This window comes from Lactuca serriola, chromosome 2, assembly GCF_051521515.1.
Source record: "Lactuca serriola cultivar US96UC23 chromosome 2, Lser_US96UC23_V15, whole genome shotgun sequence".
In the NCBI taxonomy this organism is placed as follows: Eukaryota; Viridiplantae; Streptophyta; class Magnoliopsida; order Asterales; family Asteraceae; genus Lactuca; species Lactuca serriola.
Window position 1 is genome coordinate 238,495,482 of NC_136409.1, and position 12,278 is coordinate 238,507,759.

Here is a 12,278-nt window from a genome sequence, read left to right on the forward strand (position 1 = left end):
TGAGGTATAACTCAGTTTCCTTCTGCTTTTATGCTAAAAGTCCCTTAGAGCACCATTAAAGTCCTTCTTGAGCCATTTCCAAGCTTGTTTATGGATTAGGGATGGTAATGAGTTGATTAACCTCTAGATCTAGGCATGTTTGAGCTCCAGAAGCTCAGATCCATGGCCTTTATGGAAGTAAATGGCTTGAATATCCTAGATCTACCATTTTAGCCTTTATTAAGCCTTAAATCCCCATCCTATGCATGTATACACGTAAAGTTGGAAACTTTACGTGTAAAACCTACCCTAAGAGCCCAGATCTATGTATGGCATGAGTTGGATTCAAGCAAAATCGAGTATGTAGTATTTGCATGTGAACGACTCGGCGAGTCGTTCATCGGACTCAGCGAGTCGAGTCACGAGTCCCCGAGTTTTTCCCCTTTTCGTGTTTGTTGAGTGGAGTTGTGAGTCATGGGAGGGCTCAGTGAGTCGGAAGCCAGACTCACCCATGGAGGGACTCGGCAAGTCAATGCCCTGACTCGGCGAGTCCAAGGCAATCTTCTTACCTCAAGAACAGACTCGGCTAGTTGTTCATACAACTCAGCGAGTCTCAGCATAGAGTGTTCATCGGATGAAGATGAACTCAACGAGTTGTTCATGCAAATCGACGAGTAGGATGAAGGACTTTTGGACATCAGTTTAGAAGGAGAACTCGTCGAGTCAATGCCTAACTCGACGAGTAGAGTCGGGATTAAGGTCAATCGAATGGGTAGGGACTCGACGAGTTGGCAAGCCAACTCGGCGAGTCGGGTCAACTGGAAGTTGACTTTGACTCGTACTTTGACCTGGTCAAGGGTAAAATGGTCATTTTACCCTAAGTATAGCTAGCAGTGTTTGACTGAATGTTTTGTGGGAATTATAGTCGGAGGACTTCCGGAACAGCAGCAGCAGCAGTAGTCAGTCAGTTCCCACTCAAATCAGCAGCTACTTTGAGGTGAGTTACCTTCCAGTAGCGGTGGGTCTACGGCCACAATGTCGGCCCACCAGTAGGAGTTGTATGTTAGATGATTGTCTTTGTGATGTCATCTAGGTTTGCTACTACCTGATATGTTATATGTTGACATGATATGTTATATGTGATAGTAGTAGAGTTCGGTTGTTAGGACCGAAGGGTAGGTCAGACTTCCCAGATATGTTTGACAGTATGTGATGATATGTTTATATGCTGGCATGATATGATATATGTGGTAGTAGCAGTAGGGGTGAAATAGTCCTCGAGGATCGGTTGTTAGGACCGATGGGTAGTCAGCACCCCAGAATGGCTTGACACGGGTAGGACGGCACCCCAGAATGGCCGCACGGGTAGTCGGCACCCCAGAATGGCCGCACCGGGTAGTCAGGCACCCCAGAATAGCCTGACAGTATGTATGTTACGTGATCGTATGGTATGTGGTACGATGGGGGAACTCACTAAGCTTCGTGCTTACAGTTTACAGTTTTGGTTTCAGGTACCTCTTCGTCGAAGGGGAAGGAGCCGGCGCGGTAGCGGCACATCATACACACACACACACACTGTTTTCCACATTCATGGGATTGTTCTGGGATTTATACTCTGACATTTTGATTGATCACATGTTTTGGTTTTCAGACATAGTATATGTTTATGAAATGGTTTGATCAGACAATGTTTATTTGCAAATGATTTTACTAAATATTGATTGAAAAATGAAATTTTTGGACGTGAAAAATGGGTCGTTACAAGTTGGTATCAGAGCCCTGGTTTGAGGGATTCGGACACACCTTCGGGGGTGTCTGAACTCAAATCGAGGGATTAAAAGATTTTGAGGAAGAAAAAGTTTTCTGAAAGGCTAAGTAAAGAGTTTTAAGAAGGAACAAAGTGTGTGATGTGCGCGACCGGCCAAGCTCAAGTAAGTATTCCCCAAAGTACCCATACAAGCTTATGTTATGTTTATCAGTTTCAGTAGAACAGCATGCTAGAATAGGACTAAGGATCTAGGAGTGATGCCTTATGTGCCTGCTTTATGTGCTTCAGTGTATGAAAATTGCATGCTAGAATTGAGTAGACAGCAGTAGGATAGCCTGTTTAGGTTATGCCTGATAGTATGAGTTTAGCATTGTATGCTAGTTCAGTTTCTCTCTATGAGGACGGATTTGCTTGAGATTGTTCCCTTTTGTCTGAATGCTGCTTGCTTTGTGCTTCGTGGGACTCTGAGTGATGGGAGTTAACCATTAGGTGAATACGTCACGTCACATGTGATCAGGGTTGAATAATCTTAGAGTGCTGGATTTGGCCCTATTACGCAGCTCTTGTCTGAGTCTAACCGTTGTAGAGCCGAGTCTGTTACTCGAAGGATTATCTGAGCCTCATCACATGTGATGGTATTCAGGTAATGGCTAATTAGCATTATAAGGAGGCCTTCAGCAGCTGAGGACCGGGTAGGGTGGAGTCAGAGATTTCCCTAGGGCAAGCCTAGGATGAGTATAGCAGTGACCAACAGTAGTGAAAGGGACCTGGTGGAGTCAAGGCAGTCCTCGAAAAAGGTACAGATATATGTGGAAGGTAGTATGGGCCCGTACTACTGAAAGCAGAGGATCCATACCCAAACCGAGGAAGGCCAAGATAAGAACAAGGAACTTATAGTAGATGTGATCCCTCAAGAGGTATCAGTATCGCTAACGGTTATTATTTATGTATTTCAGAATGGTGGTACTACGCTCGATGCCAGCAGTTGGCAGTTCAGGAGAGGGATCGGGTTCGGGATCAGGTTCCGAGCCAGTAAATGAGGGTCTACGCGAGTTCATTGCGTCAGAGATCACCAGAGGCATCCTTGAGTCGACCCCCACTATCTGCGGGTCGATCAAGGAATGGATAGTTGAGTTGATGGAGGATCGCCTCAGGGCATTCAGGAACGATATGGCATCTGGCCAGTCGGGATCTCGCACACTGTCCTTTAATGACTTCAGGGGCAGTGGTGCGCCGGATTTTCATGGGGCGAAGGACCCCATAGCTGCCAGGCGATGGATTGCAGACATTAAGTCTACACAGTTGATTAGCTTCTGCCCTGAGGGGTCGAAGGTAAGGTTTGCAGCAAGGTGTTTTCGAGATCGAGCTAGGGATTGGTGGGAGTCCGTTGGTGACTCATTGGGAGCCTCGGCTGTCGAGGCTATGACCTGGTCAGACTTCGTGACCAGGTTCAGGGCAGAGTTTGCGCCGGCTGTCGAGCTTCAGCAGTTGGCCAGGGAGTTCTTAGATATGAGGTAGACGACGGAGACTGTGGCGGAGATCACCGCCAAGTTCCGGGAGAGGGCATTGTTGGTGCCCCAGTATGCGGGTGATGAGGACATGAGGAGGACCCGCTACCATGACATGCTCCGAGCTGATATTCGGGAGCATGTCAGCTTTCCAGCTTGCCCCACCTTGGACTCTATGATTGTCAGGGTGAGGGAGAGGGAGATAGATCTGGAGCACATCCGGAAGAGGAAGACAGAGGAAGGACAAACATGAGGGGCTTCGGGGAAGAAGCCCAAGGGATCAGATGGTAGGCCGAAAGGCCAGTCAGGACCGAGCCGCTGCAGGAAATGCGGCAGACCTCATGAGGGGGCATGTAGACTGGGATCGTCGGGCTGCTATAAGTACGGTAAGACAGGGCATTTCAGCAGGGATTGTACCGCCCCTGCACCTGTGATACAGACGTCTAAGTTGCTGTCTTTCCACTGCAACCAAAGGGGCCACAAGAAGGCCAATTGCCCCCAGTTGACAGCAGCAGCAGCAGCGCCAGTGAAGGCGCCAGCTCCAGCGACCCTGCGGATTACTGATGGCCGGCAGGGCAAGGCAGAGGCTCCAGTGTTGAGGAGCCGGGCATTTCAGCTGAATACCGAGGAGGCACGTGCCGCACCCAATGTGGTGACGGGTATGATTCTTTCCCTCTATTTTATTTATATTATGTTATGTTATTGATACGTGCTCTGTGTATATCCATTAGGATTGTTCCATGTGAACGGTATCCCTGTTCAGGTGTTGTTTGACTCGGGTGCCACCCGATCGTTTGTTTCTATTGCACTTAGCAAGAAGTTTACTGAGTCTTCAGGCATGTTGGATTGCCCTTTAGAGGTAGAGATTGTCGATGATCGATCGGTGCGGGCATCAGCGGTGTTCAGAGATTGTGTTCTGAGGTTATTCAAGGAGCGCTACTTGGTGGATTTGGTTCCCATTCCGTTGCGTGGGAACAAGGTGATTATAGGCATGGATTGGTTGAGCCCTAATGGGGCGGTGATAGATTGCGCACAGCAGCTAGTGCGGATCAAGACCCCAAGTGGGGGAGAGTTGGTGATACACGGAGAGAGGCCACCGCGTGGACCCACAGTATGTTCAGCAACGAGGGCTAGGCGCTACATTCAGCAGGGTTACGCAGGATATGTCGCGTATGTTATGGATACCCGGGAGGCGGGTAAGGCGATGGTGAGCGAGATCCCGGTGGTGCGAGACTATGCGGATGTGTTCCCAAAGGAGCTGCCTGGGATACCTCCAGAGCGACAGGTAGAGTTCAGGATCGACCTAGTTCCTGGTGCGGCTCCGATAGCCAAGGCACCGTATCGGTTGGCTCCTCCTGAGATGCAGGAATTGTCTACACAGCTGCAGGAGCTGTTAGACAAGGGATTCATTCGACCGAGCAGTTCACCCTGGGGAGCCCCGATCCTGTTTGTGAAGAAGAAGGACGGGTCGCATCAGATGTGTATAGATTACCGGGAGATGAATAAGGTAATGGTGAAGAACCGTTACCCACTCCCGAGGATTGATGACCTCTTTGATCAATTGTAGGGGGCATCTTGGTTCTCCAAGATCGATTTGTATTCAGGTTATCATCATATGAGGGTCAAAGAGGAGGATGTGCACAAGACCGCGTTTCGGACGCGTTATGGCCATTATGAGTTCGTGGTGATGCCGTTTGGGCTCACCAATGCTCCTACCGCATTCATGGACCTCATGAACCGTGTGTGCAGACCGATGCTGGATCGGTCTGTGATAGTTTTCATTGATGACATCTGGGTTTATTCCAAGACGCAGGAGGTGCATGAGGAGCATCTGAGAGAGGTTTTGGAGACCCTGAGGAGGGAGAGCTTGTACGCTAAGTTCTCCAAGTGCGATTTTTGGTTGCGCGAGGTGCAATTCCTTGGGCACCTTGTCAACCAAAATGGTATACTGGTCGACCCGGCCAAGATAGAGTTCGTGATGAGATGGGAGGTTCCGAAGTCTCCATCTGAGATTCGGAATTTCCTAGGATTAGCGGGCTACTATCGGAGATTCATTTAGGTTTCTCCAAGATAGTCGTACCCCTGACACGGTTGACTAAGAAAGTTGTGGTCTTTCGATGGGGGCCTGAGCTGCAGGCAACGTTCGAGATTCTAAGACAAAGATTGTGTGAGGCGCCAATCTTAGCCATGCCCGAGGGCGTAGAGGATTTTGTGGTATATTGTGACGCGTCTATTTCGGGGTTGGACGCGGTACTGATGCAGAGAGGGCATGTCATTGCCTACGCTTTGAGGCAGCTGAAGTCTCACGAGGCGAACTACCCGACACATGACTTAGAGTTGGGGGCGGTGGTCTTCGCCCTTAAGATTTGGCGACATTACATCTATGGAGTTCAGTGTACCATTTACACGGACCACAAGAGTTTGAGGTACCTCATGGATCGGTCGAATCTGAACATGAGACAACGTCAGTGGTTGGACGTGATGAAGGATTATGATTGCGAGATCCTTTACCACCCGGGGAAAGCCAATGCGGTGGCCGATGCGCTTAGCCATAAGGCGGCGCCGATCAGATATGTGTGTATGAGGATGACGGTGGTGACTCCACTGTTAGAGCAGATTCGGGAAGCTCAGCAGGAGGCTATGAAGGAGGAGCATCGGAAGAGCGAGCGGATAGTGGGTCAAGTCACCTCCTTCGATTATGATAGTCGAGGATTGTTGACACTACACCGTAGGGTGTGGGTGCCGTATCACGGGGGCGTGCGCCAAATCTTGACGGAGGAGGCGCACAAATCCCAGTTCTCCATTCATCCAGGGGCAACAAAGATGTATAGGGATCTTCGTCTAGACTATTGGTGGCCCTGCATGAAGCGGGATGTGGCTTGGTACGTCGAGCGGTGCTTGACCTGCAGGAAGGTCAAGGCCGAGCATTAGAAACCACACGGAAAGATGCAGCCGTTGGATATCCCGTTGTGGAAATGGGAAGATATTATGATGGATTTTATCACAAAGCTTCCCAGGACTGCGTGAGGAGTAGATTCAATATGGGTCATCGTGGATCGATTGACCAAGAGCGCCCATTTTATTCCGATCCAGGAGAGTATCTCGGCCGAAAAGTTGGCCGATATCTATATCTGGGAGATAGTGGTGCGACACGGGGTGTCGGTGTCAGTGATATCAAACAGAGATGTGCGTTTCACTTCCAGGTTTTGGAAGAAGTTTCATGATGAGTTGGGCACTCGTCTGCATTTTAGCACCGCCTTTCACCCGCAGACGGATGGTTAGAGCGAGCGGACCATCCAGACCTTGGAGGATATGTTGTGGGCATGCGTGCTAGACTTTGGTGGTAGCTGGGATACCTATCTTCCCTTGGTTGAGTTCTCGTACAACAACAGCTACCACGCGAGTATTGACCGTCCTTCGTTCGAGATGTTGTACGGACGGAGGTGTAGGACCCCAATATGTTGGGGTGAAGTTGGCCAGAGGGTCATGGGGAGCACAAAGGTGGTGCTCAAGACGACCGAGAGGATTCAGCAGGTTCAGAGCAGGCTTCAGACTGCGTAGAGTCGGCAGAAAAGCTACGCCGATAAGCGCCGATCAGACCTGGAGTTCCAGGTCGGGGATATGGTTCTCCTGAAGGTGTCGCCTTGGAAGGGCGTCATTCGATTCAGGAAGCGGGACAAGTTAGGCCCTAGATACATTGAACCGTTCAGGGTTGTAGCCCGGGTGGGCAAGGTGGCATATAGGCTGTATCTGTCATCCGAACTCAGTCAGATCCACAACACCTTCCATGTCTCCCAGTTGCGGAAGTTCCTAGTGGATGACTCTACGGTGGTTCCGTTAGAAGATATTCAGGTTGATGACAGCCTGAATAGCATTGAGCGCCCAGTCGCAATCCTCGACCGAAAGTCAAAGGATCTGAGGAACAAGAGGGTGGAATTAGTGAAGCTGCAATGGCAGCACCGGAAGGGTTCGGAGTGGACTTGGGAGCCGGTGGAAGAAATGATGGAACATTATCCCGAGCTGTTTCAGGATCGAGCAACAGACTTCGAGGACGAAGTCTAAAATAAGTGGGGGAGATTTGTAGCACCTGGTTCCTGGTACGTATGACCTATCTAAGTAATTTTCATTTTTAGCCTTGAACTCGGCAAGTTGTAGGCCCAACTCGCCGAGTAGAGCCGTGTTATTGAGCATGTTTAAGTTGGCGACTCGGTGAGTCCATATTCTGGACTCGGCGAGTCCCTGCTGTCTGGATGAAACCCTAATTTCAAGGGTTTGCACCCTATTTAAATCAACCTTATGCGTCCCAAGCCCGAATTCTTCACCCTCAGAGCTCCCTATATCGTCCTAACCTCGTTTCTTGTGAGATTGAAGTGTTTTGGTGTGATTTCTTGAAGATTTTGAGAGAAAAAGGAGGGTAGATCAAGAGGAGAAGAAGGAGGCCAGATATCTTGGTGTTATTTCAGAGATTCATTGAGGTATAACTCAGTTTCCTTCTGTTTTTATGCTAAAAGTCCCTTAGAGCACCATTAAAGTCCTTCTTGAGTCATTTCCAAGCTTGTTTATGGATTAGGGATGGTAATGAGTTGATTAAGCTCTAGATCTAGGCATGTTTGAGCTCCAGAAGCTCAGATCCATGGCCTTTATGGAAGTAAATGGCTTGAATGTCCTAGATGTAACGCCCGTAGATCCGGGCTAGTAAATTTAGAGACGATAGACGTCAAAAATGAATTTTTGATGAAATATTATTTAGAATGAATAATATTAACTAAGGTATAGTATATGTTACAAGGTTTGCGTGCATATAAAGAACGCCGAAATCCGGGTTATAACGAAGAAATTATGACCTGTCGAAGTTTCGCGACATAACCGACACGACACTGCGCGACATAAATAGTGAATTTACGTTAGAGTGATATTTAGCCTTAGCGATCTAAACAAAATTCGTAGAGTTCGTTAAACCGTGAGTGTGCATAAAAAGAACGTCCAAATCTGACTTCGTATGAGGAAGTTATGATTTTTCTAAGTTTCAGCTTAGCAGTATGCAGCCCAAATACTCAATTTGAGGTCGAGCGGTTTTTAGCCGAAACAATCTAAACGAGAATCGAAGAACTCGTCAATTTTAGTGAAACGATAAAAAGATAGGTGAAAACGGACGTCGGATGAAGAAGTTATGAATTTATAACGGAGGTATCCTGTGCTGGCCTACTAAAAATAAATAATAAAATAAATTCAAAATTAGCCGACGAAGTCTAAATGAAAATTGTAGAGCGTAGTCTCACCTACGCAGGGATATAAAGAACGTCGAAAACGGATTTTGTATGAGGAAGATATGAATTTTTGAAGTTTATTAAATATTTTCGGTATTTAATTTAAATATATATTATTCGACATTATCCAGGGGGGAGTCAGCGACCCTATCCTCATTACGCCCAACGTAATTTCAATTTATGCCCAACATAAATCGAAGTTCCAGCCCCCTATAAAAGGATGTCGAGGGCAGCCGAGTTCTTTGCTCATTTCTTCCCTTTCTCTCGCGTTTTTGCATCGTTTTTCGTGCAAGAAATATCCCGAAGCCCCGATATCATTCCCGAGACTCGAAGCAAGTCCCAAAGCCCCGAAAATCCCGAGAAATGCGATTCCCGAGCCGAAGCTCTGCCCGCGAGGAGCCCGGTTTTTGTGAAGATCTTCCAGATCTACCGAAGAATACTACTTCTACAAGTCATAGTGTTGTCCGATCATCTTCTAATCAAGTGAGTGTGTGGTCACTTTCTTCTAACACATAAATATTAAGTATTTGTTATGAAATACGTGCTATGTGTATAATATTTTGTTGTTTATTTGAGATGATTGTGGAATGGATGAATTATATAAGTTTTAATGAGTTAAACTGTATACGCATTTTGTATCTAAAAATATGTTGGGTAGAACATGAGTAGATGAGGTTGTTGGTAGGTGATAAAAGGTGGGTTGGACCAAGAGATAAAAGGATAAAGAGATAAACTTGTTTTAGATATGGATGTATGGATCAGGTCAGGAGGTTAGTTTTAGATCCGAGAGTATGAATCAAATCAAGAGGTTAGTTTTAGATCCGAGAGTATGGATCAAATCAAGAGGTTAGTTTAAGATCCAGGAATATGGATTAGGTAAGGAGGTAAATTTTAGATCCGGGAGCACGGATTATGTATTTTTGAATTATGTGTTCATACGATAAGGTATCATGCGTATAGTCCCTTTTAGGAACGTGATTTTTATACGTGTATTGACTAAGGTATGAAATATACATATGTATGTAAAGTATTTGTTATTGTCCGAAATACGTGTTAGATATATGTTAATATACAACGTGCGAATCAGATATGGTTCAATATGTGTTAAGTGTTGGATTAGTCTCTAAGTCCATAACTATTTTGGTATGTACTTGACCCGATGGTGCATGGTCCTTTTGGGTTGCCTTCACCAAAGCAACTTGATAGGATGAATTATGGAGAGAAAGAATTAAATATGATTTATTAATATATTATGGGAATAATATATTAAAGGATAAATCATATGGTTTAATTAATATTAGTCAATAATTAATTGGTAATTAGTTTTGTGACTAAAAGAGATTAATTAAACTTAAGGGACTGGAATTGTAATTATAGGATAATTACAATTTGGGCCATGGATTGCCTTATAATAAGCAGTGGACGAATTATATGGGGAAACCCATAAGGAAGTCGTCCAAGACCCTAATTAAAGGAGTCCATGGGTTGCTTAGGGCTTGAGCATCCAAATTAGGGTTTCCTTGTTAGATAACCCTAATAGCCTCACTATATATAGACCCCTTAAGGCTCAAAAACGGAGAGAAGCAACCTTCTAGGGTTTCACACGTTTTTTGGACAGCCTCCATCCTCTCTCCTCTTCATCCTCTTGCTTATGGTGTTTGTGAACCATTAGAGGAGTGACATTTGTGACTCTAAGCTTTCTAAAGTCAATACAAAGAGGAATTGGGATTGTTATTGCTACATAACAATCAAGGTAACATCTTAAACCTATTCTCATGTTAATATGATTACTTGAATGCTATAATTAGGGTTTATAGCCTTGGATAACTTGCATGTACAATAGAGAAACCTAGATCCAAGCATTAGGGTTTGTATGAGCACATAGGATGTTCTTAGGACTAAAACCCATCAGTGGTATCAGAGCCTAGATTGGTTTCTATTGTATTGATGCTTTGTATGTTGAAAAAATTCGATTTTTGTGTTTCTGAGGGCTAAACTCGCCGAGTTTTTTAGATGAACTCGACGAGTCCATGCCTGACTCGACGAGTCGGCTGGTCAGAAGGAGGGAAAGCCGGGATTTCTTGCTGTTTTTGCTTAAGGATAGTTGCCTTATCATATTAGATCAATATAAATCCGATTTTTTGATATATATGACTATATTCTTGATCTAATTGAAGATATTTATCAATTAATAAAATATTTGTTTCCTTATGTGATAATTGATTAATTATTTTAATTAAATTGGTAATTGTTTTGCAAGAAATCATTAAATAAATAAAATATGGATAATTATGTGATTAATTGTTAATTTAGATTATTTGTTATTTGATCCTTGTGTTATGAAATATTTCATATTTTCCCCTTTAGGTTTTATAGTTTAAATTTGACCTCAAAAGTTTTGTTGTTTTGAAATTTAAATAGTTAAAACCCTAATGTTTTGAAAAAGGTTTCAAAACTTGCCTTCAAGTTTTGGAATTTAAATTTTGATTAATAGTTTAATTTTGATGTATATTTAAATTCTAAACCCTAATGTTTTGAAATGTTTCAAAACTTGCCCTTAAGTTTTGGAATTTAAAAAGTTGATTAAAAGTTTAATTTAGGAAAGTTAAATTCTAAAACCCTAGTATTGTTTTGAAAAGGTTCAAATCACACCCTTATGGTTTTATTAATTAATTAAGGTGTATAATTAAAAGAGGTTTAATAAGTCCATAAAAGTTTAGGTTTACAATTTAATTGAATTAAAAGTATGATTATTAAATTTGACCACCTAGTATTTTAAAAGTTGTAAAATACACCTTATACTATATATATAACATTAAAAGTCTAACATTGTATATATGTATGAGTAAAAGTCAGTCTTACCGTTAGTAGGCCTCATTCAAGAAGCTAGTCTATAAGGGGTGTTTAAGGAAATTGCCTATAAAATGGTGATTGAATGGGTATCCACTCTTACCCACCGCACTCTTGACTAGTGGAGGGTCGTTAGCCGAACGGGTAGGATAGGACGAAACCTTCCATTATAAGTATAATGAATTACTAAAGTAACTAAATGTTTTTCAAATTCCCAATCTTAGTCACTTAGGCAAAGTGAATTGATGCAATTCCATGAAATTACACTTTGTGCCCTTGCGAAGACGTTAGTGGAGCGTGTGTGGTTAACTGACACACTAAATGGTTCTAAGCAAAGGTAGCAAAGGGTGACTCAATGTTTGTCGTAGTTCGGTGGAGCGTGTGTCGTTTACCGGCACATCGAATAGGTGACTGTAACATGTGAGGGCACCATGTAAGTTTGCATGGTTATTCACACCCGCTTTGTGATTCTCGGCATCCCAGTCACAAACTAGAGGGGTATATCGAGATTTAAACATGCCATTGAAAGTTCAATGAATCTCAAAGGATCTAGGAATTTTCATAGATTTAAAACTTCAATTTCTTTTTCGTTTTTCGTGGTGGAAATTAGTGAATCGTCATTCACTTACCTTCAAATATTCTACAATTAGGGTTACGGCATTCCTCTCCCGAGTTGTGGAATATTGTGTTGGGTCCTAGCCTTAGTATCTCATTTGGGTGATTTACTAAGGACTCAATCAATCAACTAACTTGAATTCGTTTTCTCCCGTTTTGTAGATGTCAAAGTTCGACAACTATGGTCTTCCCAAATCCCGTGGAACAAGCTTTCCACATGAAGATGGTATTCCACGATTCGATCAAGGAACAAGAAATCATGCTTCACTTCCTACACCTCCTCCAATTATT